The 24,713-nt window shown below is 41.7% G+C and overlaps 1 protein-coding gene and 2 long non-coding RNA genes across 5 annotated transcripts in view; 1 reads left to right on the forward strand and 2 right to left on the reverse strand.

Annotated features, from left to right (window-relative positions):
• The window catches only part of LOC109621471 (uncharacterized), a 337,341-nt gene that overhangs the window by 59,516 nt on the left and 253,112 nt on the right, over positions 1-24,713 (reverse strand). The window lies entirely within an intron of this gene.
• LOC109410797 (uncharacterized) lies at positions 1,104-3,310 on the forward strand. Its single transcript, XR_009998709.1, has 2 exons — positions 1,104-2,922; positions 2,985-3,310. It is a non-coding gene; the product is annotated as an uncharacterized LOC109410797 (long non-coding RNA).
• On the reverse strand, positions 14,540-16,108 carry LOC134289851 (uncharacterized). The gene is made up of 2 exons (XR_009998710.1): positions 16,010-16,108; positions 14,540-15,914 (listed from the first exon to the last, which is right to left on the reverse strand). It is a non-coding gene; the product is annotated as an uncharacterized LOC134289851 (long non-coding RNA).

A 24,713-nucleotide genomic window follows, 5' to 3' on the forward strand; every position in this document is an offset into this window, starting at 1 on the left:
AACGTTGTATGGAGAAACTTTAAATTTGATCGTATAAACCCGGAACAAAGCTTTTTCAATCTTTATTAGCGCCCAAAACAACTGTGCAAAATTTGGAAGCGATTGGTTGCGTCCCCGTATTCCGCATTGCGATTGAAATTTGTATGGAAGTTAGTATGGGAAAACGTACTTTTTTGCATTTTACACATAAGTTCAATTCTTTTGTCTAATACCATATAACTAATGACGTTGAAGTATAGCCTAGGATATGCCAAAAACATTGCCGAAGACCGCGAAGTGATCCGACGCTTGTGAAAAAAGTTATTCGCCTGGTAACTTAGGCCAAAAATTGAGATTTTATTATTGATGTTATTCCTTTACATGTTAAACGTTAAGCACCACCGGGCAATCTGTACGTTTTAACTTTTTTCACAAGTGTCGGATCACTTTGCAGTCTTCGGAAAAGTTGTTCGGCATATCCTAGGCTAAACTTCAACGTCATTAGTTAGATTGTTTTAGACGAAAAATTTCAATTTATGAGAAAAATGCAAAAAAGCACGTTTTCCCATACTAAATTCCATACAAATTTCAATCGCAATGCGGAATACGGGGAAGCAACCAATCGCTCCCAAATTTTGCACAGTTGTTTTGGACGCAAAAAGGAATCGAAAAAGCTTTGTTCCAAAAAATCGACTTATTTGACCCAGTCTAATATTCACTCTTCATAAATTCATTCGCTTCCCATCGGATTGGAAATAAGAAGGAAGGTTTTTGTCGTCTCTCTGATTTGTGTAGGTTTTTCCAACAAATTTCCGGACTTGAAACATGGTGGCTTCCAAATACAGTACCGTTAGGAAGTTTTAGAAAGCTTTTTTCAATTATGAGCTTGGAAATGCTTATGACTAGTGGAACTTTTAGTCGTTATGGATAAAGAAATTATTCAATTTCATCCAATGTTTGAACTATCACAGATAAATATTTAATGGGAGAAAACATGTAGATGAGCAAACGATTATAAATATAAAAGTTAGTATGAAACTTTCTAGCAGGTACTGTAATTTATCTGGACTGACAGTGAGGAATTCAAAACATAAAAAAAACGTTCAAATTACTTCTGTTGAACATCTCAATAACATATTTGTCGAATACCACTTGAATCGTTTGAAATACATTGGTAAAACATCTTAGAAACGTACTTTAAACAACCATTTCCAAATAGCAAAACAACGATGTAATTTTTTGTTTTTGGATAACTGTTTTGAACATTAGTATAACAATAACAAAGTGAGAATGGAATTCATGGAGCTAATGTGGGGAAATTGATTTCTATTATTTTTGGGGTCAATATAGTGTTGAAATTGTGCTTCGAAGTAAGATTTAGCCGTCGGGTAAGTACATAATGTGATTATTAGGTGATAAGAGGCTTGTCATATAAGTGAAGTTAAATAGTGACTTGATTCTTCCCAGCCATTCAGGCATTAAGTGAGTTACTTAGTCGCAAACTTTTTTTTAGGTAATATCCATATAACAATGTGTTTCGCTAGTTCAAAGCGGGATCAACAATCAAAGAGCATGAAATATAAGTGCTGTAATATTTGGTATTTTAATTGAATTACCTTATATTTTAAAGGCAAAAGATATGTCAAAAATAATATTGATGTGAATGAGAAAAAACAGCGAACTGATAAACTTGTACATTTGTCGTTTTTAATACGTAAAAATAACGTAGTTGTAACATATTTGAGTCCAAATGTTATAATTATGTGCTGTGGATTTTCTACATAACATCTTTAATTGAAGGAAAATGGTGATACAAAAATCTTGTGTGATCAACGTTAAATTTACGTTACTCTAACTTATACTGAGGTTGATAATTATTTGCAGTAGATTGTTATTGCCAAACATAGTTAAAACATGATTTCAATGCAAGATGTGTACAGATACGATTATAGTACTGTATTATAACATATTTTTCAAATTTAATTTTCAAAGATGTTTTCTGTGTTACTTGGGCTTCTTCTTCTTTCTTCTTTATGGCTCTACGTCCGCACTGGGACTTGGCCTGCCTCGCTTTATCTCAGTGTTCTTTGAGCAATTGTCGTCAGCTTAGTGAGTTCCCTTCTTATTGATTGCACCGAAGAATATTATTTACTAAAAAGTTTTCCTTTCGCACCTGGAGGATAAATTGATTTATTGAACTTTCTTTGAATTATTGTTCCCCAAAGGGACCACACATTTCCAAACACTCAAGAAAAAGTACAAACGGTGAATGACAGAAGAAAATAATTCCTCCATCAAAAAGGCAAAGAGCACATTACTGCTTTCTTCCTCCGCAATATTACCTCCTACCCACATCAGCTAAATAGCTGCCACCTACCCACCCACCGCTTAGAGTGCAATTTTTCATCATGATACAAGCGGTTTTGGTGATACAAGGCCAATATCATGTTTCTGGAACGTGATACAGCCATACATTTTTGACACCTCCAATATCACCTTCCCGAACGTGATATTCCGAATATCAAGATACAACTGCTCGAATTTTCTACTCGAACGATGATTTTCTGGCAACCCTGTACGGATTTGACAGCAATCGCTTTCAAACTTTTTGTTTTTGTTTATCATTTTGTTGTCGCAAAATCGTAAAAAAAAAATGGTGTGGAAGTGACGATTCTACAGAAGTTTTTCGGATCGAATGTTCCGACCTCGGTTCCGAAGGTGGCCCCATAAAAGGAACCAATTGATAGGGAATCAACTACGAGTAGTATGACTCCGAACCAGTTAGAACATTCATCTCGTAGGAACCGCTCCCAGAAAGCTCGCAGTAGTGGACTCACGGGGAAGGAAAGAAATCGACGTGACCGAACGTTTCCATGTCAATATACGACCACCAGCAAGAACGGAATTCCCGGAGGATCTTCAACTGGCATGCAGCTGCACCGGGTAAGTTGTGCGACCTACCCGCTAATCAACCGACGATAACCACGGATGATGTTTTCTTCCAGAACACTTCCTGTTTTCAACACGGAATCGTTCAATCTTCGATTTGTGGAGAAGCTGGAACTTGGTATATTATACGATGCGATGGTGGTCCGTGGCAGCAGATTACCCAACAGCAAAACGCTGGCTAAATTTAGGACATTTATTCGGTGCTTGATGCAGAATTAAGCTGCTGTTTGTAGTTATGAAGAAGTTATTTCAAGGGATATTGGAATTGTGAACAAAGATAAGTTGAATACTATTGACGTTATGATTTATTACTAGATCATTACAGATTCGTCCGAGCTATCTACCAATAGTTTTTAGGTCCTTTTCTAAGGAGTTTCTCCATTATCTCCAAAAAATCCTTTCTCCGAAAATTCCTCCAGAGATTATTCTACGAAGTCCACCGAATTACGCCTTTGTTGGATTGCCTCGATTCGCTTTAGAGTTTTTAGGTGGAACATTTATACATTACGTTAATCATTTGGGGAATATCCAGGAGTTCCCTCTGGGGATTCCTTAGGAAGTACCTGCTGGGGATTTCACCAGAGGTTCAATCTGGGGATTTTTCTAGGAGGATTCCACCAGAATTTCTCTCTGTTACCATTACAGATTCCACCAGCCGTCAGTTTCCCAAGGAGATTCCACCAAGAATTTCGTCCAAAAATTACTCTAGGAATTCCCTCCGCGGATTCCTCCAGCAATTGCCTTCGAGGATTTCTCCAAAAGTTCCTTCCGGGGATTTCTCAAGGAGCTCCCTCTCGGAATTCCTCCAGTAGTTCCCTCTTAAAATTTCTTCAGGAGTTCCCTCTAGGGATTTCTCCATGAGTTTCCTCTGAGGATTCCTCCAGGTGTTTCCGCTGGAGATTCCCTCAGGAGTTCCCTGTCAGGATTCCTCCAGGAGTTCCCTCTGATGATCCCTCCAGATGTTCCTTCACAGGATTTCTTCATGAGTTTTCTCTGGGGATTCCTCCAAGAGTTCCCTTCAGGAATTCCTTCAAGGATTCCTTCAGGAATTCCTTCAAGGATTCCTTCAGGAATTCCTTCAAGGATTCCTTCAAGGAATCCTTCAGGAATTGCTTCTAGGATTCCTTCAGAAATTCCTTCAAGTATTATTTCAGAAATCTCTTCAGGAATTCCTTCAAGAATTTTATCAGAATTTCCTTCAAACAATTGCTTCTGAAGTTCCCTTAAGGATTTTTTCAACGACTCTTTCAAAGATTCCTTCAAAGATTGCTTCCAAAATTCCTTCAAGGATTCCTTCAGGAATTCCTTCAAGGATTCCTTTAGGGAATTTTCCAATCATTCCTTTAGGATCTCCTTCAAGGATTCTTTAGGGAAATTTTTAAGTGATTCCTTCCGGAATTCCTTCATGAATTCTTTTAAGGATTCCATAAGGGATTCCTTCAACCTTCAAGGATTATATAAAGAAATTCTTCCAACATTGCTCCTGGAGTTCCTTTAAGGATTCTTTCAAGAACTCTTTCAGGAATTCCTTCAAGGATTTCATCAGAGATTCCTTCTGGTATTCCTTTTATGATTTCATAAGGTATTTCTTCAAGGTTTCGTTCAGGAACTCCTTCAAAGATTCCTTCAGGAATTTCTTTAAGTATTCCTTTAGGAATTCTTTCAAGGATTCTTTCTCGATTTCATTCAGAGATTTCTTTAGGAATATCATCAAGGATTCCTTCAGGAATTCTCTCAACGAATTCTTCAAATATTCCTTCAAGGATTCCTCCAAGTATTCCTTCAGGAGTTCCTTCAAGGATTTTTACAGGATTTCTTCAGCAGTTCCTTCAAGGATTTTTCCAGGAATTCCTTCAAGGATTCCTTCAAGTATTTCTTCATGAGTTTTTTTTAATGATTCCTTCGGGAATTCTTCCAAGGATTCATTCATTAAATCCTTCAATGATCCCTTCAGGTATTCCTTTAAGGATTCCTTCAGGAATCCCTCCAAGGATTCCTTCGGGAATTCCTTTCAGGATTCCTTCGGGAATTCCTCCAAGGATTCCTTAGGGCATTCATCCAAGGATTCCTTTAGAAATTCCTCCAAGGATTCCTTCAGGAATTCCTCCAAGGATTCCTTCAGGAATTCCTCCAAGGATTCCTTCAGGAATTCCTCCAAGGATTCAGGAATTCCTCAAAGGATTCCTTCAGGAATTCCTTCAAGGATTCCTTCAGGAATTCCTTCAAGGATTCCTTCAGGAATTCCTTCAAGGATTCCTTCAGGAATTCCTTCAAGGATTCCTTCAGGAATTCCTTCAAGGATTCCTTCAGGAATTCCTTCAAGGATTCCTTCAGGAATTCCTTCAAGGATTCCTTCAGGAATTCCTTCAAGGATTCCTGCAAGGATTCCTTCAGGAATTCCTTCAAGGATTCCTTCAGGAATTCCTTCAAGGATTCCTCCAGGAATTCCTTCAAGGATTCCTTGAGGAATTCCTGGAGGAATCCTTGAAGGAATTCCTTCAAGGATTCCTTCAGGAATTTCTTCAAGGATTCCTTCAGGAATTCCTTCAAGGATTCCTTCAGGAATTCCTTCAAGGATTCCTTCAGGAATTCCTTCAAGGTTTCCTTCAGGAATTCCTTCAAGGTTTCCTTCAGGAATTCCTTCAAGGATTCCTTCAGGAATTCCTTCAAGGATTCCTTCAGGAATTCCTTCAAGGATTCCTTCAGGAATTCCTTCAAGGATTCCTTCAGGAATTCCTTCAAGGATTCCTTCAGGAATTCCTTCAAGGATTCCTTCAGGAATTCCTTCAAGGATTCCTTCAGGAATTCCTTCAAGGATTCCTTCAGGAATTCCTTCAAGGATTCCTTCAGGAATTCCTTCAAGGATTCCTTCAGGAATTCCTTCAAGGATTCCTTCAGGAATTCCTTCAAGGATTCCTTCAGGAATTCCTTCAAGGATTCCTTCAGGAATTCCTTCAAGGATTCCTTCAGGAATTCCTTCAAGGATTCCTTCAGGAATTCCTTCAAGGATTCCTTCAGGAATTCCTTCAAGGATTCCTTCAGGAATTCCTTCAAGGATTCCTTCAGGAATTCCTTCAAGGATTCCTTCAGGAATTCCTTCAAGGATTCCTTCAGGAATTCCTTCAAGGATTCCTTCAGGAATTCCTTCAAGGATTCCTTCAGGAATTCCTTCAAGGATTCCTTCAGGAATTCCTTCAAGGATTCCTTCAGGAATTCCTTCAAGGATTTCTTCAGGAATTCCTTCAAGGATTTCTTCAGGAATTCCTTCAAGGATTCCTTCAGGAATTCCTTAAAGGATTCCTTCAGGAATTCCTTCAAGGATTCCTTCAGGAATTCCTTCAAGGTTTCCTTCAGGAATTCCTTCAAGGTTTCCTTCAGGAATTTCTTCAAGGATTCCTTCAGGAATTCCTTCAAGGATTCCTTCAGGAATTCCTTCAAGGATTCCTTCAGGAATTCCTTCAAGTATTCCTTCAGGAATTCCTTCAAGGATTCCTTCAGGAATTCCTTCAAGGATTCCTTCAGGAATTCCTTCAAGGATTCCTTCAGGAATTCCTTCAAGGATTCCTTCAGGAATTCCTTCAAGGATTTCTTCAGGAATTCCTTCAAGGATTCCTTCAGGAATTCCTTCAAGGATTCCTTCAGGAATTCCTTCAAGGATTCCTTCAGGAATTCCTTCAAGGATTCCTTCAGGAATTCCTTCAAGGATTCCTTCAGGAATGCCTTCAAGGATTCCTTCAGGAATTCCTTCAAGGATTCCTTCAGGAATTCCTTCAAGGATTCCTTCAGGAATTCCTTCAAGGATTCCTTCAGGAATTCCTTCAAGGATTCCTTCAGGAATTCCTTCAAGGATTCCTTCAGGAATTCCTTCAAGGATTCCTTCAAGGATTCCTTCAGGAGTTCCTTCGCAGATTCCTTCTGGAATTCCTTCAAGGATTCCTTCAGGAATTCCTTCAAGGATTCCTTCAGGAATTCCTTCAAGGATTCCTTCAGGAATTCCTTCAAGGATTCCTTCAGGAATTCCTTCAAGGATTCCTTCAGGAATTCCTTCAAGGATTCCTTCAGGAATTCCTTCAAGGATTCCTTCAGAAATTCCTTCAAAAATTTCTTTAGCATTTTTCTCAAGTATTCCTTTTCATCAGAGATTTTTCCGAGGATTTCTTTGGGAAATCCGTCACGGATTCTTTTGGGTATTCCTTCCAGGATTTTCTCTAAAAAAATCCTTAAAGAATTCCTGCAGGTATTCCTCCTGAATGAAATACTGAAGGAATCTCTGAAACAACTCCTGGATGAATCCTTGAAAGAATTCCTGGAGAAATATCCTGAAAGAATCCTATAGGATTCTTTAGAATGAATTCCTGGAGGAATCTTTGAAGGAATTCTCGAAGAATTCCTGAAGAAATCCTTGAAGGAATATCTTAAGGAATTCTTCAAGGAGCTGCAGAAGGATTTCTTGAACAAATTCCTTGAAAGAATCCTTTAAGGAACTCTAGTAGAAATCTTTGAAGGAATTCTTGATAGAATCCTTGAAGGAATTCCTGAAGCAATCCTTAAAAGAATTACTGAAGGAATTGTTAAAGGAATTTCTGAAGAAATCCTTGAAGGAATCCTTGAAGGAATTCCAGAAATAATCCTTGAAGATATTCCTTAAGAAATCCTTGAAGGAGTTTCTGAAGAAATCCTTAAAGAAATTCCTGGTCGAATCCTTGAAGAAATTACTGAAAGGATTATTAAACGAATTCCTGAAGGAATCCTTAAAGGAATCCTTGAAGGGATTCTTGAAGGAATCTTCGAAGGAATTCTAGAAATTCCTTAAGGATTTTCTGACGAAATCCTTTAAGGAATCCCTGAAGAAAATCCTGAAGGAATCCTTGAGAAAATTTCTGAAGGAATCCCTGAAGAAATTCCTGAAGGAAATCTAGAAGAAATTCCCGATAGAAGGCTTGAAGATTACTCTTGGAATTCCTCTGGAGTTACCTCTGGGGATTCCATTGGGAGTTCCCTTTGGGGATTCCTTCGCGGATTCCTTCAGGAATTCCTTCGCAGATTCCTTCAGGAATTCCTTCAAAGATTCCTTCAGGAATTCCCTCAAGGATTCCTTCAGGAATTCCTTCAAGGATTCCTTCGGGAATTCCTTCAAGGATTCCTTCGGGAATTCCTTCAAGGATTCCTTCAGGAATTCCCTCAAGGATTCCTTCTGGAATTCCTTCAAGGATTCCTTCAGGGATTCCTTCAAGGACTCCTTCAGGGATTCCTTCAAGGATTCCTTCAGGGATTCCTTCAAGGATTTCTTCAGGGATTCCTTCAAGGATTCCTTCAAGGAATTCCTTCAGGAATTCCTTTAAGGATTCCTTCAGGAATTCCATCAAGGATTCCTTCAGGAATTCCTTCAAGGATTACTTCAGAAATTCCTTCAAGGATTCCTTCAGGAATTCTTTCAAGGATTGCTTCAGGAATTCCTTCAATGATTCCTTCAGGAATTCCTTCAAAAATTTCTTTAGCATTTTTCTCAAGTATTCCTTTTGTTCAGAGATTCTTCCGAGGATTTCTCTGGGAAATCCCTCACGGATTTCTGATGGAATCCTTGAAGGAATTCCTGAAGGAATCCTTGAAGGAAATCCTGAAGAAATCCTTGAAGTAATTCCTGAAGAAATCCTTGAAGGAATTCCTGAAGTAGTTCTTGAAAGAATATCTGAAGGAATCCTTTAACGAATTCTTGACGGAATCCTTGAAAGAATTCCTCAAGAATCCTTAAAGAAATTCTTGAACGAGTCCTTGATGGAATCCCTGAAAGAGTCTTTGAAGGAATTCCTGAAGGAATTCCTGAAGGAATTCTTGAAGGAATTCCTGAAGAAATCCTTGAAGGAATTCCTGAAGGAATCCTGAAAGAATCCTATAGGATTCTAAAGAATGAATTCCTGGAGGAATCTTTGAAGGAATTCTCGAAGAATTTCTGAAGAAATCCTTGAAGGAATATCTTAAGGAATTCTTCAAGGAGCTGCAGAAGGATTTCTTGAACAAATTCCTTGAAAGAATCCTTTAAGGAACTCTAGTAGAAATCTTTGAAGGAATTCTTGATAGAATCCTTGAAGGAATTCCTGAAGCAATCCTTAAAAGAATTACTGAAGGAATTGTTAAAGGAATTTCTGAAGAAATCCTTGAAGGAATCCTTGAAGGAATTCCAGAAATAATCCTTGAAGATATTCCTTAAGAAATCCTTGAAGGAGTTTCTGAAGAAATCCTTAAAGAAATTCCTGGTCGAATCCTTGAAGAAATTACTGAAAGGATTATTAAACGAATTCCTGAAGGAATCCTTAAAGGAATCCTTGAAGGGATTCTTGAAGGAATCTTCGAAGGAATTCTAGAAATTCCTTAAGGATTTTCTGACGAAATCCTTTAAGGAATCCCTGAAGAAAATCCTGAAGGAATCCTTGAGAAAATTTCTGAAGGAATCCCTGAAGAAATTCCTGAAGGAAATCTAGAAGAAATTCCCGATAGAAGGCTTGAAGATTACTCTTGGAATTCCTCTGGAGTTACCTCTGGGGATTCCATTGGGAGTTCCCTTTGGGGATTCCTTCGCGGATTCCTTCAGGAATTCCTTCGCAGATTCCTTCAGGAATTCCTTCAAAGATTCCTTCAGGAATTCCCTCAAGGATTCCTTCAGGAATTCCTTCAAGGATTCCTTCGGGAATTCCTTCAAGGATTCCTTCGGGAATTCCTTCAAGGATTCCTTCAGGAATTCCCTCAAGGATTCCTTCTGGAATTCCTTCAAGGATTCCTTCAGGGATTCCTTCAAGGACTCCTTCAGGGATTCCTTCAAGGATTCCTTCAGGGATTCCTTCAAGGATTTCTTCAGGGATTCCTTCAAGGATTCCTTCAAGGAATTCCTTCAGGAATTCCTTTAAGGATTCCTTCAGGAATTCCATCAAGGATTCCTTCAGGAATTCCTTCAAGGATTACTTCAGAAATTCCTTCAAGGATTCCTTCAGGAATTCTTTCAAGGATTGCTTCAGGAATTCCTTCAATGATTCCTTCAGGAATTCCTTCAAAAATTTCTTTAGCATTTTTCTCAAGTATTCCTTTTGTTCAGAGATTCTTCCGAGGATTTCTCTGGGAAATCCCTCACGGATTTCTGATGGAATCCTTGAAGGAATTCCTGAAGGAATCCTTGAAGGAAATCCTGAAGAAATCCTTGAAGTAATTCCTGAAGAAATCCTTGAAGGAATTCCTGAAGTAGTTATTGAAAGAATATCTGAAGGAATCCTTTAACGAATTCTTGACGGAATCCTTGAAAGAATTCCTCAAGAATCCTTAAAGAAATTCTTGAACGAGTCCTTGATGGAATCCCTGAAAGAGTCTTTGAAGGAATTCCTGAAGGAATTCCTGAAGGAATTCTTGAAGGAATTCCTGAAGAAATCCTTGAAGGAATTCCTGAAGGAATCCTGAAAGAATCCTATAGGATTCTAAAGAATGAATTCCTGGAGGAATCTTTGAAGGAATTCTCGAAGAATTTCTGAAGAAATCCTTGAAGGAATATCTTAAGGAATTCTTCAAGGAGCTGCAGAAGGATTTCTTGAAGAAATTCCTTAAAAGAATCCTTCAAGGAACTCTAGTAGAAATCTTTGAAGCAATCCTTAAAAGATTTACTGAAGGAATTGTTAAAGGAATTTCTGAAGAAATCCTTGAAGGAATTCCAGAAATAATCCTTGAAGAAATTCCTTAAGGAATCCTTGAAGGAGTTTCTGAAGAAATCCTTAAAGAAATTCCTGGTCGAATCCTTGAAGAAATTTTTGAAGGGATTATTAAACGAATTCCTGAAGGAATCCTTAAAGGAATCCTTGAAGGGATTCTTGAAGGAATCCTCGAAGGAATTCTAGAAATTCCTTAAGGATTTTCTGACGAAATCCTTGAAGGAATCCCTGAAGAAAATCCTGAAGGAATCCTTGAGAGAATTTCTGAAGGAATCCATGAAGAAATTCCTGAAGGAAATCTTGAAGAAATTCCTGATAGAACACTTGAAGATTCCTCTGGAGTTCCCTCTGGGGATTCCATCGGGAGTTCCCTTTGGGGATTCAAACAGAAGTTCCCTTTGGGGATTCCTCTGGAGATTCCACCGGATGATCCCTCTGGGAATGCTTCCGGGAATTCCCTTTGGGGATTCCTCCGAGAGTGTTCCTCCTGAAGGAATCCCCAAAGGGAACTTCTGGAGGAATCACCAGAGAAAACTTCTGGAGGAACTACTGAAGTAATTCTCAGATGGATCTTCTGGTCATTTGGAGGAATCCCCAGAGGAATCCTCAGGGAAAACTCCTGGAGGAATTCCCCAAAGTGAACTTCTGAACGAACCCTCAGAAGGGACTCCTGGAGGAATCTCCAGAAGGAATTACTGAAACACGAAAACAAAGAATTTCTTCTGGGAATCCATCATAAATTTATCCCGGGGATTCCACCAGAAACTCCTTCCGAGGATTCCTCCAGGAATTCTTTGTTTTCGAGGATCCCTCTAGGAGTTCCGCGGCAATTGCTCCTGGAATTTCCCGGGAATTCCGGAAGGAACTCCTGGAGGAATCTCGGAAGGAACTCCTGGAGGAATCCCGGAAGGGACTCCTGGAGGAATCCCGGAAGGGACTCCTGGAGGAATCCCGGAAGGGACTCCTGGAGGAATCCCGGAAGGGACTCCTGGAGGAATCCCGGAAGGGACTCCTGGAGGAATCCCGGAAGGGACTCCTGGAGGAATCCCGGAAGGGACTCCTGGAGGAATCCCGGAAGGGACTCCTGGAGGAATCCCGGAAGGGACTCCTGGAGGAATCCCGGAAGGGACTCCTGGAGGAATCCCGGAAGGGACTCCTGGAGGAATCCCGGAAGGAACTCCTGGAGGAATCCCGGAAGGAACTCCTGGAGGAATCTCGGAAGGAACTCCTGGAGGAATCCCGGAAGGAACTCCTGGAGGAATCCTGGAAGGAACTCCTGGAGGAATCCCGGAAGGAACTCCTGGAGAAATCCCGGAAGGAACTCCTGGAGGAATCCCGGAAGGAACTCCTGGAGGAATTCCGGAAGGAACTCCTGGAGGAATCCCGGAAGGAACTCCTAGAGGAATCCCGGAAGGAACTCCTGGAGGAATCCCGGAAGGAACTCCTGGAGGAATCCCGGAAGGAACTCCTGGAGGAATCCCGGAAGGAACTCCTGGAGGAATCCCGGAAGGAACTCCTGGAGGAATCCCGGAAGGAACTCCTGGAGGAATCCCGGAAGGAACTCCTGGAGGAATCCCGGAAGGAACTCCTGGAGGAATCCCGGAAGGAACTCCTGGAGGAATCCCGGAAGGAACTCCTGGAGGAATCCCGGAAGGAACTCCTGGAGGAATCCCGGAAGGAACTCCTGGAGGAATCCCGGAAGGAACTCCTGGAGGAATCCCGGAAGGAACTCCTGGAGGAATCCCGGAAGGAACTCCTGGAGGAATCCCGGAAGGAACTCCTGGAGGAATCCCGGAAGGAACTCCTGGAGGAATCCCGGAAGGAACTCCTGGAGGAATCCCGGAAGGAACTCCTGGAGGAATCCCGGAAGGAACTCCTGGAGGAATCCCGGAAGGAACTCCTGGAGGAATCCCGGAAGGAACTCCTGGAGGAATCCCGGAAGGAACTCCTGGAGGAATCCCGGAAGGAACTCCTGGAGGAATCCCGGAAGGAACTCCTGGAGGAATCCCGGAAGGAACTCCTGGAGGAATCCCGGAAGGAACTCCTGGAGGAATCCCGGAAGGAACTCCTGGAGGAATCCCGGAAGGAACTCCTGGAGGAATCCCGGAAGGAACTCCTGGAGGAATCCCGGAAGGAACTCCTGGAGGAATCCCGGAAGGAACTCCTGGAGGAATCCCGGAAGGAACTCCTGGAGGAATCCCGGAAGGAACTCCTGGAGGAATCCCGGAAGGAACTCCTGGAGGAATCCCGGAAGGAACTCCTGGAGGAATCCCGGAAGGAACTCCTGGAGGAATCCCGGAAGGAACTCCTGGAGGAATCCCGGAAGGAACTCCTGGAGGAATCCCGGAAGGAACTCCTGGAGGAATCCCGGAAGGAACTCCTGGAGGAATCCCGGAAGGAACTCCTGGAGGAATCCCGGAAGGAACTCCTGGAGGAATCCCGGAAGGAACTCCTGGAGGAATCCCGGAAGGAACTCCTGGAGGAATCCCGGAAGGAACTCCTGGAGGAATCCCGGAAGGAACTCCTGGAGGAATCCCGGAAGGAACTCCTGGAGGAATCCCGGACGGAACTCCTGGAGGAATCCCGGACGGAACTCCTGGAGGAATCCCGGAAGGAACTCCTGGAGGAATCCCGGAAGGAACTCCTGGAGGAATCCCGGAAGGAACTCCTGGAGGAATCCCGGAAGGAACTCCTGGAGGAATCCCGGAAGGAACTCCTGGAGGAATCCCGGAAGGAACTCCTGGAGGAATCCCGGAAGGAACTCCTGGAGGAATCCCGGAAGGAACTCCTGGAGGAATCCCGGAAGGAACTCCTAAAGGAATCCCGGAAGGAACTCCTGGAGGAATCCCGGAAGGAACTCCTGGAGGAATCCCGGAAGGAACTCCTGGAGGAATCCCGGAAGGAACTCCTGGAGGAATCCCGGACGGAACTCCTGGAGGAATCCCGGACGGAACTCCTGGAGGAATCCCAAAAGGGAACTCCTTTAGGAATCCCTGGTGGAATCTCCGAAAACAAAGAATTCCTAGTGGAATCCTCGGAAGAAATTTCTGGCCGAATCTCCGGGATAAATTCCTGATGGCTTCCCCGAAGGAATTCCTGGCGGAGTAACCAGAAGGAATTTCTGACGAAATCCTCGGAAGGAATTCCCAACTAACATTTTCAGCGCTATAAGCTTCAGTCATTTGCTTTCTGTTGTGTAACCATCGAGTAAAAGCAGTCAACGCTGAATAAAAGGAAAGCTAGTCAAATATAAAGCATAAGCTAATACACGACTGCAAAACAAGCACCATCCAGCTACCAAACTCGGTTTTCAGAAATCCATTGCTTGTCACTGGGGCTGCCTTTACTCCACTCTATTCCAACTCCGGGAGATTTCCCGGAAGATGTGAAAACTTGAACACATCGAATAGGAGTCCCCACTAACAAAACAGCTGCTACTATACAGTACAATTCGTTATACTGACAAATCCCCAAACCAGCAGCGCTTTAAAGGCCGTTATGCGATTTCATTACGGCTAGAATCTGTAATAAATAAACTGTTGGTTTACCAACACGGCTGTCGGATTTAAACATTATTGTCAAAACAAACTTTAAGCGGGATATATAGCTACTACACAAATTCATTACAGCTATCCATCTCTGTGCTGTGAAATTATTTGGGTTGCTTTTATTGCACTTTAATTCAATGCCGCAAGATTCTCCGGAAGATGTACAAATCGAGTAAGAGTCACAGCCACTACAACAGCTGCTTTTATACAGTACGTTTTGTAATGTTGCCAAAACACAAAACAGAAGCGCTTCGTAGCCGTTTAAAGAACACTCTTTCAGCTAGAAGCTGTGAAGAAGAATCTGTTGGCGCAATCACACAGCTTGTTCAATGTAAACATTATTGCGTTTGACGTTTCACAAGCTTTTGCAGCAAGATGAAGTTGGGTAAGGTTTCTTGTGGCACAATTATGAAGCCTTGTCTGGAGTAAAACAAAACGGGCTATTTTCTATGTTATTTATATATAGCAGTGTGGCAGCGAGGACATCATCGGGACCAGTGGATACGGAGATCGGGAGTTCGATTCCAAATAGCGGCAAGTACTTTAATTATTCAATTTTAAAAGTGATAATTCCAGTTCCACATGTATTGCGTCACGATATCCATAACCTAATTATATTTAAACGTTTAATTTGGGGATGCCGTATAACTATTATTTAACAACTGCGAAAAGGCTGAAAAAGCGCCTTCTCAATATGTTATTCAGTTAGTGGTTACATAGGAGCCGAGAAAAGAGCTATGACTTGGTGGCATAGAAGCTTCTCGCACAGCATATACATGCTGATTAAGTTCGCCAGATTCATTGGTATAGGGCTTGCATAGAAGCTTCCATCTATATGTACAACACAGTAACTCAGCATCAAGCCGTATTGAGGACGCTTTGTTGACGTTTACATTCACAATAAATGTTAGTTGGGTATGACTTGGTGGCATAGAAGCTTCTCGCACAGCATATACATGCTGATTAAGTTCGCCAGATTCATTGGTATAGGGCTTGCATAGAAGCTTCCATCTATATGTACAACACAGTAACTCAGCATCAAGCCGTATTGAGGACGCTTTGTTGACGTTTACATTCACAATAAATGTTAGTTGGGTTGCTGGTGAAATCCCCGGAAGTAATTTCTGGTGGAATACCCGAAGACATTCTTGAAGGAATCCCCGATGGATTTCCTGATAGAATCCCCGAATGGAATTCCTGGTGGAATCCCCTTAAGTATTTCATGGTGGAATCCCCGAATGAATGCCTGGTGGAATCCCAGGAAGGAATTCCCTGAAGGAAACCCTGGTGGAATCCTCGAATGGAATTCCTGGCGAAATCATCGGAAGGAATCCTTGGTGAAATCCCCGGACGGAACTTTTGGTGGAATCCACGGAAGCAATTCCTGGAAGAGATTTTAGAAGGAATCCCCGTATGGAATTTCTATGGGTATTTCCTGAAGGAATCTACGGAAAGAATTTCTGAGGAATCCCCAGAAGGAGTTACTTGAGGAATTCAAGGGAGTATGAACAGCATTTCTGGAAGAATCCTCCTGAATTCCCGACAGAAGCAGTTATTTCCAGGATCCAAGGAATAGACGAACAGCAATCTATTATACCGCTCGCGTTTGTGAACATGCTGGGCAACCGAGTGGGGATTTAAAATCTTTGACCAAATTTCCTTGTCGTTCTTCTGGATGCTGCGGTGTGATCCTATCGGAGTTCAATCGATATGTTCCGACGTAGTTTCCGGGTTGCAGGTTCTTCGATGCCTGCAGACGAAGAATCAGATCGTTTTTGATCACCAAAACACGAAATAAAGTAAAAAGAAAGAAGCTTTGTAAACATGTTTACATTCTAATATCACCTGTCAAGCAATATCACCAAACATCCAGTGTGAACGGTTTCGTGATATTGGAATATCACGTTGCTTGTATCATGTTATAACTTCGTAGTCTGAACAAGGCATAACCCTTCTTCTCGTTCTATATAAATCCGGCTTTGATGGTGCTGATCAGAGTATATGTACGCACAAATCTCAATATGAGATTGAGAAAAGTTGGCTGTGAGCACTTGAAAATTCCATGAGCTTGAGACTCGCGATGTTGGTGCACATCACATTAGCATTGCGAGTCTCAATGAGACATCTCAATGAGACAAGCTCCAGGTGTCCAGGTACACCCGCTTGATACACTATCGAATCCTTCACTATGATCAAATTAACAAATAAAGTTCAGTTGGGACTGGGTTGACGTTTTCCGGGTGCGGAGGGGGTTTGGGTCATAAGTATACTGCGGCAGATGTAATGTATCCGAAGTTTGTTTTACGACGGGAAAGGTGTTAAGAGGAACAATCCTGGGACATGCTTCTTTCGAAGTATGCCTAATGACCATCATGTTTTGGGAGACTGCGTAAGAGTGTGCTGATGCTGTTGGTATTCGTCCACTTATTTTGTTTGAGAACGCAAATATTTTTGTATAACGCGTAAGATTTCTCAAAACCCCTCCTCCTCCTCCCCCTAAAAACCCTTACGTAATAAATGAACAGCCCCGCAGTTCGTGTACTTCCGATTGGTGATTTTTGGGCGTGTTTTGTTTGACCAATTGAGAGGGATGAAGGGTCATTTGAGTTGATGGGAAATGGCCCTAACGTTTATCAATCCGAAGATTGTTAATCGGCGGAAACGGAAGTATCTACTACTATCTACCATCATCGGTTGCAATTTGACGTTTCGTGACGGTAGCAATGGTTGGCGCCACCGAATGGTCTTGCAAAAAAGTGCGGAAGGGGTACCGAACTGCCTCGATTTTCCCCCAAGTAACGCCGAACTGCCCGCTTGTACATAATGCATCCATTGCCGCTCGTGGTTAAGGGAATCGACTCTCCTGATAATTATCCATCTTGCTGTGTCTGCTTTAATTCTGGGGTGGGACTAGGTTCACAGGATCTAATCTGAGCCTTTAAAATAATTCCGTTGCAATTCGTTTTATCAGGTTTCAACTGACGAACATCTCAATGAGACGAGTCTCACGCGACGTCTCATTGAGGCACATACACAAGATTTTTTATGAGCATGCTATGATCTCAAATCTCACAAATTTTCTTGAGACGCATTTAAAACCAGCGCATGGCACACTGTCTCATTCATGTATACATGAGCTTTCAGACACTCTGGTGCTGATGAATCGTACCCACTACTTTCCTCAAGAAGAAGAAGAAGGAGAACGGTTCAATCTCCCAGCACTGACTGAAGGCGCCGCAACTAAAGCTAAAGGAGAAATAGTGCGCACTTCAAGGAACCAATCTCCGCCCGTAGTAATTAAATTAATCCTTCCGAACGACGCCGCCGACGCCGACGACGACGACCGACAGCAGCAGCATCAGAGACCGGGTGCCTGACTTGGCTTGGTGGGAATATTGATTTCTCGTCGCCACCACCACCACCACTGCAGTGGCCACCGCCAGGCTGCATCCAGGAAACTTTTCCAATATTGATGAAGCGCTCGCGCGCGCAAAGTACCTAACAAGCTTCAAACGATTGCTGGTTGATGCTGCTGCTGCTGCAGCTGCAGTTCGTCTTTCGATAATTAGTCGTTTATGATGGTAAGACGACAGGTTGGTTGGGGATATGGTATAAAATGCAGCTTTGGGAAAGTTGTACTTGGAAGATGGATGTTCTTCAATACCAAAAGCAGACCTTTTCCTAAGGATGTTATTGCTCTCTTTAACCCCCACATCTAATAGGTGGCAAAGTAGTTACAAGGCAACTTAAATCAAACAAAAAAAAAAAAGGCGATCGTCCAACACCGCGTCGAACGTGTGAAGTCGTGTAACACCCACTCAGCAGCTGAGTTCCTTTGAAGAGTGACGACCGACGGGTGGACTCGCGTCTGTCGTCGGGTCGGATGGTTGGTTCTTTTGAACCAACGAACAGTGGGAAAAAGCTATTCCGCCATAAGTGGGTGTCGCTGGTAAACGAGATCGCAAATACTTGAGAGCTCAAACTCAAAGGTACATAAGCGCGACTGCTGCATAAGTGTGTTAGTTATGTGAGAATTGATCAATTGAATCGTGAAAAAGTTAATCAGTAGCAAACATTGATTGAAAACGGAAATTTTCAACAGAATTGCTCAAGGATAATACATTTATTGGGGCCATCATAAATGCTTATCAGTACCAACATGTATTCGCCAGTTCAATTACTAGCGAAACAGCTCTAGATGCACACTAGCTATAATTTCCTTCCCAACTCATAATTAAATCATTCCTAAAACGATCGGAATCCTTCGGTGCGATTCAATTCATGTCCGGATTATGATGAATTAAAGGGTGATTAGCTGATATGAAATCCATTTATACTCGTTTCGTCCGTTGCGTCGGAAGATATTCCATATCCTAACTTTGATGCTCTGAGCTGAATCCATAATCATCTATTGATTGCTCCATGCTATCAATGCACGAAACATGTATCGGTCTCTGTTTGGGAAAATAGTTGGATATGGGAATTTTAAGAGGATTATCTATCTTGTTATTAAATTATCTTCTGGTGAGTGTTATTCTTTCAACAGAGGAAGTATACAATATACATATTACGACATTTGCACTCATTTAGACTCAGCCCAAATTCATTATTATCATAATCGAATTTCGCACACGACTTCGCAGCTCCTGTACGTTAGGCAAGTTCGCTTGAGTTCATTACAGGGTCGTCTGCTGCACAACAGTTAAACGAAATATAAGTGTGCTTTGTGTGAAATGTCGCTGGAAATGAGAATTCAGTAAAGTTTCAAATTATCGCAATTGGCTTCTTTAGCGGTGTTCAGATAATTCCATATTCTGAATCTGCATGCCAAACTGAGCTGAAATCCAAACTTTCATGAATTTTGATGACCAGAACCCTATTTAAAAATCCATTTGAAGTTTGTATGGAAGCGATTTGCAGAATCACCCCTCGTCGTATTTTGTACTGGGCGGAGCTGTCAAGCAGTTGCCCGGCTGTCAAAAGGTGATTTACAAAAATCTCTTTGAAATTGATTTTAGGTACCAAAATAAAGTTCTAAAATCTGAAAAATATCAAAGTGGCTCAGAACAAGGTGCTCTTTTGTATAAAATCAAAAAAATCAATACATTTTTCAAAATTTAAAAACCCAATTGTCGAAACTTCCATGCAAACCCGAAAATTTTCTTTTTACTCCTGAAGTTACGTCCTAACCGAGACAAAGCCTGCTTCTCTGCTCTAATTCCATTGTATGCGCAGCCTGCCAAAGAGTCTCTTCCTCTCTTTTGTTACCGGACTATTGTCGGAAACAAAAAGACCAAGGGTCCTACAGTGCGTATAGTTAAATACTTAGAAAAATCGATAGATTACTATTTGCAAACAAGTAGCATTGCAATCCAGTAGGATGGCTCGTCATACAAACGTCGTTACAAACAACACAAGAACCTTACATAACATAATTAAACTTAACCTAACAGCTAGAGCAAGAAAACACTAAGACAGAGGTTCCCAAAAATGTCACGGCGCACCAAAGTTTTAACCAAAGTTTTTTTTTTTAATTTTGGGCAACTTTCACTTTACAGTGTGCAAGATCAAATCGTGAAACTCTTCTCTAATATCATGTTTTCAGAATTCAATATTGGAAAACTAACTATTTTTTTAAAATTAATTTCTCAAATATAGTCTGCCGTTCTACGCATAGTTGTCCCATGTTGAAAAACTTGAAACGGAGAAAATCGCGATTGAAGTTTCAAACAGGTTTTTCATGTTTTTTGACCAAATGGTGCAACAAATCGGATTCGTTTTCATAGTATCGTTAGAAATCGCTTATATTTTCATGCCTGAAGTATTTCCAATCAAATATTTTTAAAAATATAGTGTTTTTAGCAAAAAAAATGATTAGTGGGACTGTTATGCCTAGAAATGTGGTCCTGTTGGCGAAATTTCTACGCATATCAGTCCCACGATAATTAGACGCCTCTTTCCACGTTCTATGCTGTCTGTTCTGTACTTTTTTGTTATATTTTTTAATAACAAACCGTGTAAGCTTCTCTTATAACATTATAAGACTCTCATGCATAAGGCTCAAATGTCTCGAGGCAAAACGAAGCCGAAAGACATAAGAGTGACATCACATTTTAACACTTTCTTAATAATCAGGTAAGTAGGAACTAGGTGAGTGAGTTGGTGAATAAGAAGTTGATTATTGAATTGATGAGAGGATGAATGTGAGGTGCTCCAAGATTAAGTGAGTTGGTGAGTGAGTCAATTACGAAATAGGAAAGTTATAGCCTACAGGGAGTTGTCCCGTTAATTTTAATATGTTGGTAAGAGAATTGTTAAATTGGTGAGTGTGTGTGATAGTAAGTAAATGAGTTAGTGAGTAAGTAAGTTTTTTTGGTTTATGAGTATGTATGTGAGATCTGTTCCGTAGAAGTGAGTGCATTAGTAAGTGAATTAGGGAGTTAGTAAGTGAGTTATAAAGTATGGGTTTCGTGGCCGTGCGGTTAGCAGCGCCAGCCATTTAGGCGTATTGATATCCACGTAGTGTGACTTCGATTCTCACTCCAATCTGAGGAAACTTTCCATTAAACGAAGAATTCTTCATTGGGCCACTGTGTGTCGAACACTCAAATCAAGAAATAAGTCGGGGATATTTAAATGTATTTATTACGTAAATGTATTCATTTTTCTACTTAAATAGCTCTTCCATCGCAGTTTACGTCGCAATATATACAGTATTATCGAAATAAGTGATTAGAACGTCAGGCCAAAAACGTTATAAGGTTGGAAAGGTCATTGGGCTGAAAATTTTGTTAGGTCGAAAAGTTCACCAGGCCGATATATCGTTTGGTCGGAAAAAACCGTCGTGTGACCGCAAAATATTGTTACATCAAGTATAAATATGGCCGAATAAGTCATTAGGCCAAAAACGTCATTAAACCGGAATGGTCATATGGCCGAAAAGGTCATGAAGTCGAAAAGGTTTTTAGGCCAAAAATGTCTTTAGGCCGAAAAGGTCATGAAGTCGAAAAGGTTTTAAGGCCAAAAATGTCTTTAGGCCGAAAAGGTTTTTAGGCCGAAAATGAATTAAGGCCGAAAAGGTCTATAGGCTGAAAAGGTCTTTAGGCCGAAAAGGTCTTTAGGCCGAAAAGGTCTTTAGGCCGAAAAGGTCTTTAGGCCGAAAAGGTCTTTAGGCCGAAAAGGTCTTTAGGCCGAAAAGGTCTTTAGGCCGAAAAGGTCTTTAGGCCGAAAAGGTCTTTAGGCCGAAAAGGTCTTTAGGCCGAAAAGGTCTTTAGGCCGAAAAGGTCTTTAGGCCGAAAAGGTCTTTAGGCCGAAAAGGTCTTTAGGCCGAAAAGGTCTTTAGGCCGAAAAGGTCTTTAGGCCGAAAAGGTCTTTAGGCCGAAAAGGTCTTTAGGCCGAAAAGGTCTTTAGGCCGAAAAGGTCTTTAGGCCGAAAAGGTCTTTAGGCCGAAAAGGTCTTTAGGCCGAAAAGGTCTTTAGGCCGAAAAGGTTTTTAGGCCGAAAAGGTCTTTAGGCCGAAAAGGTCTTTAGGCCGAAAAGGTCTTTAGGCCGAAAAGGTCTTTAGGCCGAAAAGGTCTTTAGGCCGAAAAGGTCTTTAGGCCGAAAAGGTCTTTAGGCCGAAAAGGTCTTTAGGCCGAAAAGGTCTTTAGGCCGAAAAGGTCTTTAGGCCGAAAAGGTCTTTAGGCCGAAAAGGTCTTTAGGCCGAAAAGGTCTTTAGGCCGAAAAGGTCTTTAGGCCGAAAAGGTCTTTAGGCCGAAAAGGTCTTTAGGCCGAAAAGGTCTTTAGGCCGAAAAGGTCTTTAGGCCGAAAAGGTCTTTAGGCCGAAAAGGTCTTTAGGCCGAAAAGGTCTTTAGGCCGAAAAGGTCTTTAGGCCGAAAAGGTCTTTAGGCCGAAAAGGTCTTTAGGCCGAAAAGGTCTTTAGGCCGAAAAGGTTTTTAGGCCGAAAAGGTCTTTAGGCCGAAAAGGTCTTTAGGCCGAAAAGGTCTTTAGGCCGAAAAGGTCTTTAGGCCGAAAAGGTCTTTAGGCCGAAAAGGTCTTTAGGCCGAAAAGGTCTTTAGGCCGAAAAGGTCTTTAGGCCGAAAAGGTCTTTAGGCCAAAAAGGTCTTTAGGCCGAAAAGGTCTTTAGGCCGAAAAGGTCTTTAGGCCGAAAAGGTCTTTAGGCCGAAAAGGTCTTTAGGCCGAAAAGGTCTTTAGGCCGAAAAGGTCTTTAGGCCGAAAAGGTCTTTAGGCCGAAAAGGTCTTTAGGCCGAAAAGGTCTTTAGGCCGAAAAGGTCTTTAGGCCGAAAAGGTCTTTAGGCCGAAAAGGTCTTTAGGCCGAAAAGGTCTTTAGGCCGAAAAGGTCTTTAGGCCGAAAAGGTCTTTAGGCCGAAAAGGTCTTTAGGCCGAAAAGGTCTTTAGGCCGAAAAGGTCTTTAGGCCGAAAAGGTCTTTAGGCCGAAAAGGTCTTTAGGCCGAAAAGGTCTTTAGGCCGAAAAGGTCTTTAGGCCGAAAAGGTCTTTAGGCCGAAAAGGTCTTTAGGCCGAAAAGGTCTTCAGGCCGAAAAGGTCTTTAGGCCGAAAAGGTCTTTAGGCCGAAAAGGTCTTTAGGCCGAAAAGGTCTTTAGGCCGAAAAGGTCTTTAGGCCGAAAAGGTCTTTAGGCCGAAAAGGTCTTTAGGCCGAAAAGGTCTTTAGGCCGAAAAGGTCTTTAGGCCGAAAAGGTCTTTAGGCCGAAAAGGTCTTTAGGCCGAAAAGGTCTTTAGGCCGAAAAGGTCTTTAGGCCGAAAAGGTCTTTAGGCCGAAAAGGTCTTTAGGCCGAAAAGGTCTTTAGGCCGAAAAGGTCTTTAGGCCGAAAAGGTCTTTAGGCCGAAAAGGTCTTTAGGCCGAAAAGGTCTTTAGGCCGAAAAGGTCTTTAGGCCGAAAAGGTCTTTAGGCCGAAAAGGTCTTTAGGCCGAAAAGGTCTTTAGGCCGAAAAGGTCTTTAGGCCGAAAAGGTCTTTAGGCCGAAAAGGTCTTTAGGCCGAAAAGGTCTTTAGGCCGAAAAGGTCTTCAGGCCGAACAGGTCTTCAGGCCGAACAGGTCTTCAGGCCGAACAGGTCTTCAGGCCGAAATGGTATTTTGGCCGGGTCTTGGCGAAATGACCTTGTTCTATACATGAATTATTCAGCCCTAACGTCCTTTTCGGCCTAATGAATTTTTCGGTCTAATGAAATTTTCGGCGTAATGAAATTTTCGGCTTAATGGCCTATTTTGCCTAATGACCAACAATATGAAGGGTCAGAATGCCGTTTTTTTTATCCGTGAATTTTAACTTAAGCTAATTCTTCACACAGAATGCCGTTGGTGTGGTTCTACATTCATCCTATTCGAAAACAAGCAGTTACGGTACTATGTTCACTTTTAATACAAATACAATCAGCGCTGTTATTGGTCGTGAGCTTCCCATGACGATGAACAAGTAGGCTTTTTCATCGTCACAAGACAAAACGAGCATTCACGCACTTCGTCATGTCATTTTGCAATGATCAAGCATCATGACGGAAACTTTCATATTGTTTTGAAATTAATATTTTCACCTGGTCCAAGCAAATTTAGGCTAGCCGTTGTATTTAACAGATAGAGAGAATATACATTTATGCTTTGAATGATTTAAACAATGACATAATCCATGAATGTTGTAGTAATTGCCTTGTTTACAACCATGTCACGCTCCGTCATGACCGAAAAATGAGCGAATATTTTTAGCCTCTCTTGGTCATTGCCGCTCGATTCGATGACATTGAGAGAGGCACTTCTGTAAAATTCACATGACGACCCGTGTTGACGCTGACGCTTTCCAAGTCTGAATACAATAATAAGAGTATAATGCTTTTGGTCTCTATTTTTTCTTTTACCTGTACACAGAAAGCCGCTTATCTACGATACAACTTACTAAGAACAGTTTACCCAAGAATTCACTTATTCATCAAGTCTCTGAGCGTCTAGGTCACTTGTTTATCAAGTTACTCAATAACTCATTAACACATTCATTCAAAACAGTCACTCACTTACCCATCAACCCATTAATAAACCAACTCACTTATCAAATCACTCGCTTATCATCTTACTCATTTACTCATCAACCCACACACTTACAAAATCTTGCTCACCAAGTCACTCACTTACTCTTCAATTCACTTACTCGGCTGATCTTTCATCAATTGAAATATAGATTGCTTGCTCAGTCCCTCCGGCAGTTCGTCTTCGATTTGTGTTTAACCCAAAAGTGTTCTTTTTATTTTCTAAATAGGCGATAACTAAGCCACTCACTTACCGACACACTAATTCAATCAAATTATTGGGATAACATATTGAAATAAAAAAGTGAAACTCATCAACTCACTTACCAACAATATTTCAAGCTTGCTTATTGCATCTTGCTTTGCTCTTTAGATTACCGTGCAAATGTTCAAACGTTTGAAATATTTGTTCACACGTCAAACACCAAAGGAAGTAGCAAGTAAACAAACCGATTATTCCATGCACCACCCAAAAAGTGTAACCGACGCTGAAAAATTCTAGCAGTGAAACGAACCAA

Source organism: Aedes albopictus, chromosome 3 (genome assembly GCF_035046485.1).
Source record: "Aedes albopictus strain Foshan chromosome 3, AalbF5, whole genome shotgun sequence".
Lineage (NCBI taxonomy): Eukaryota > Metazoa > Arthropoda > Insecta > Diptera > Culicidae > Aedes > Aedes albopictus.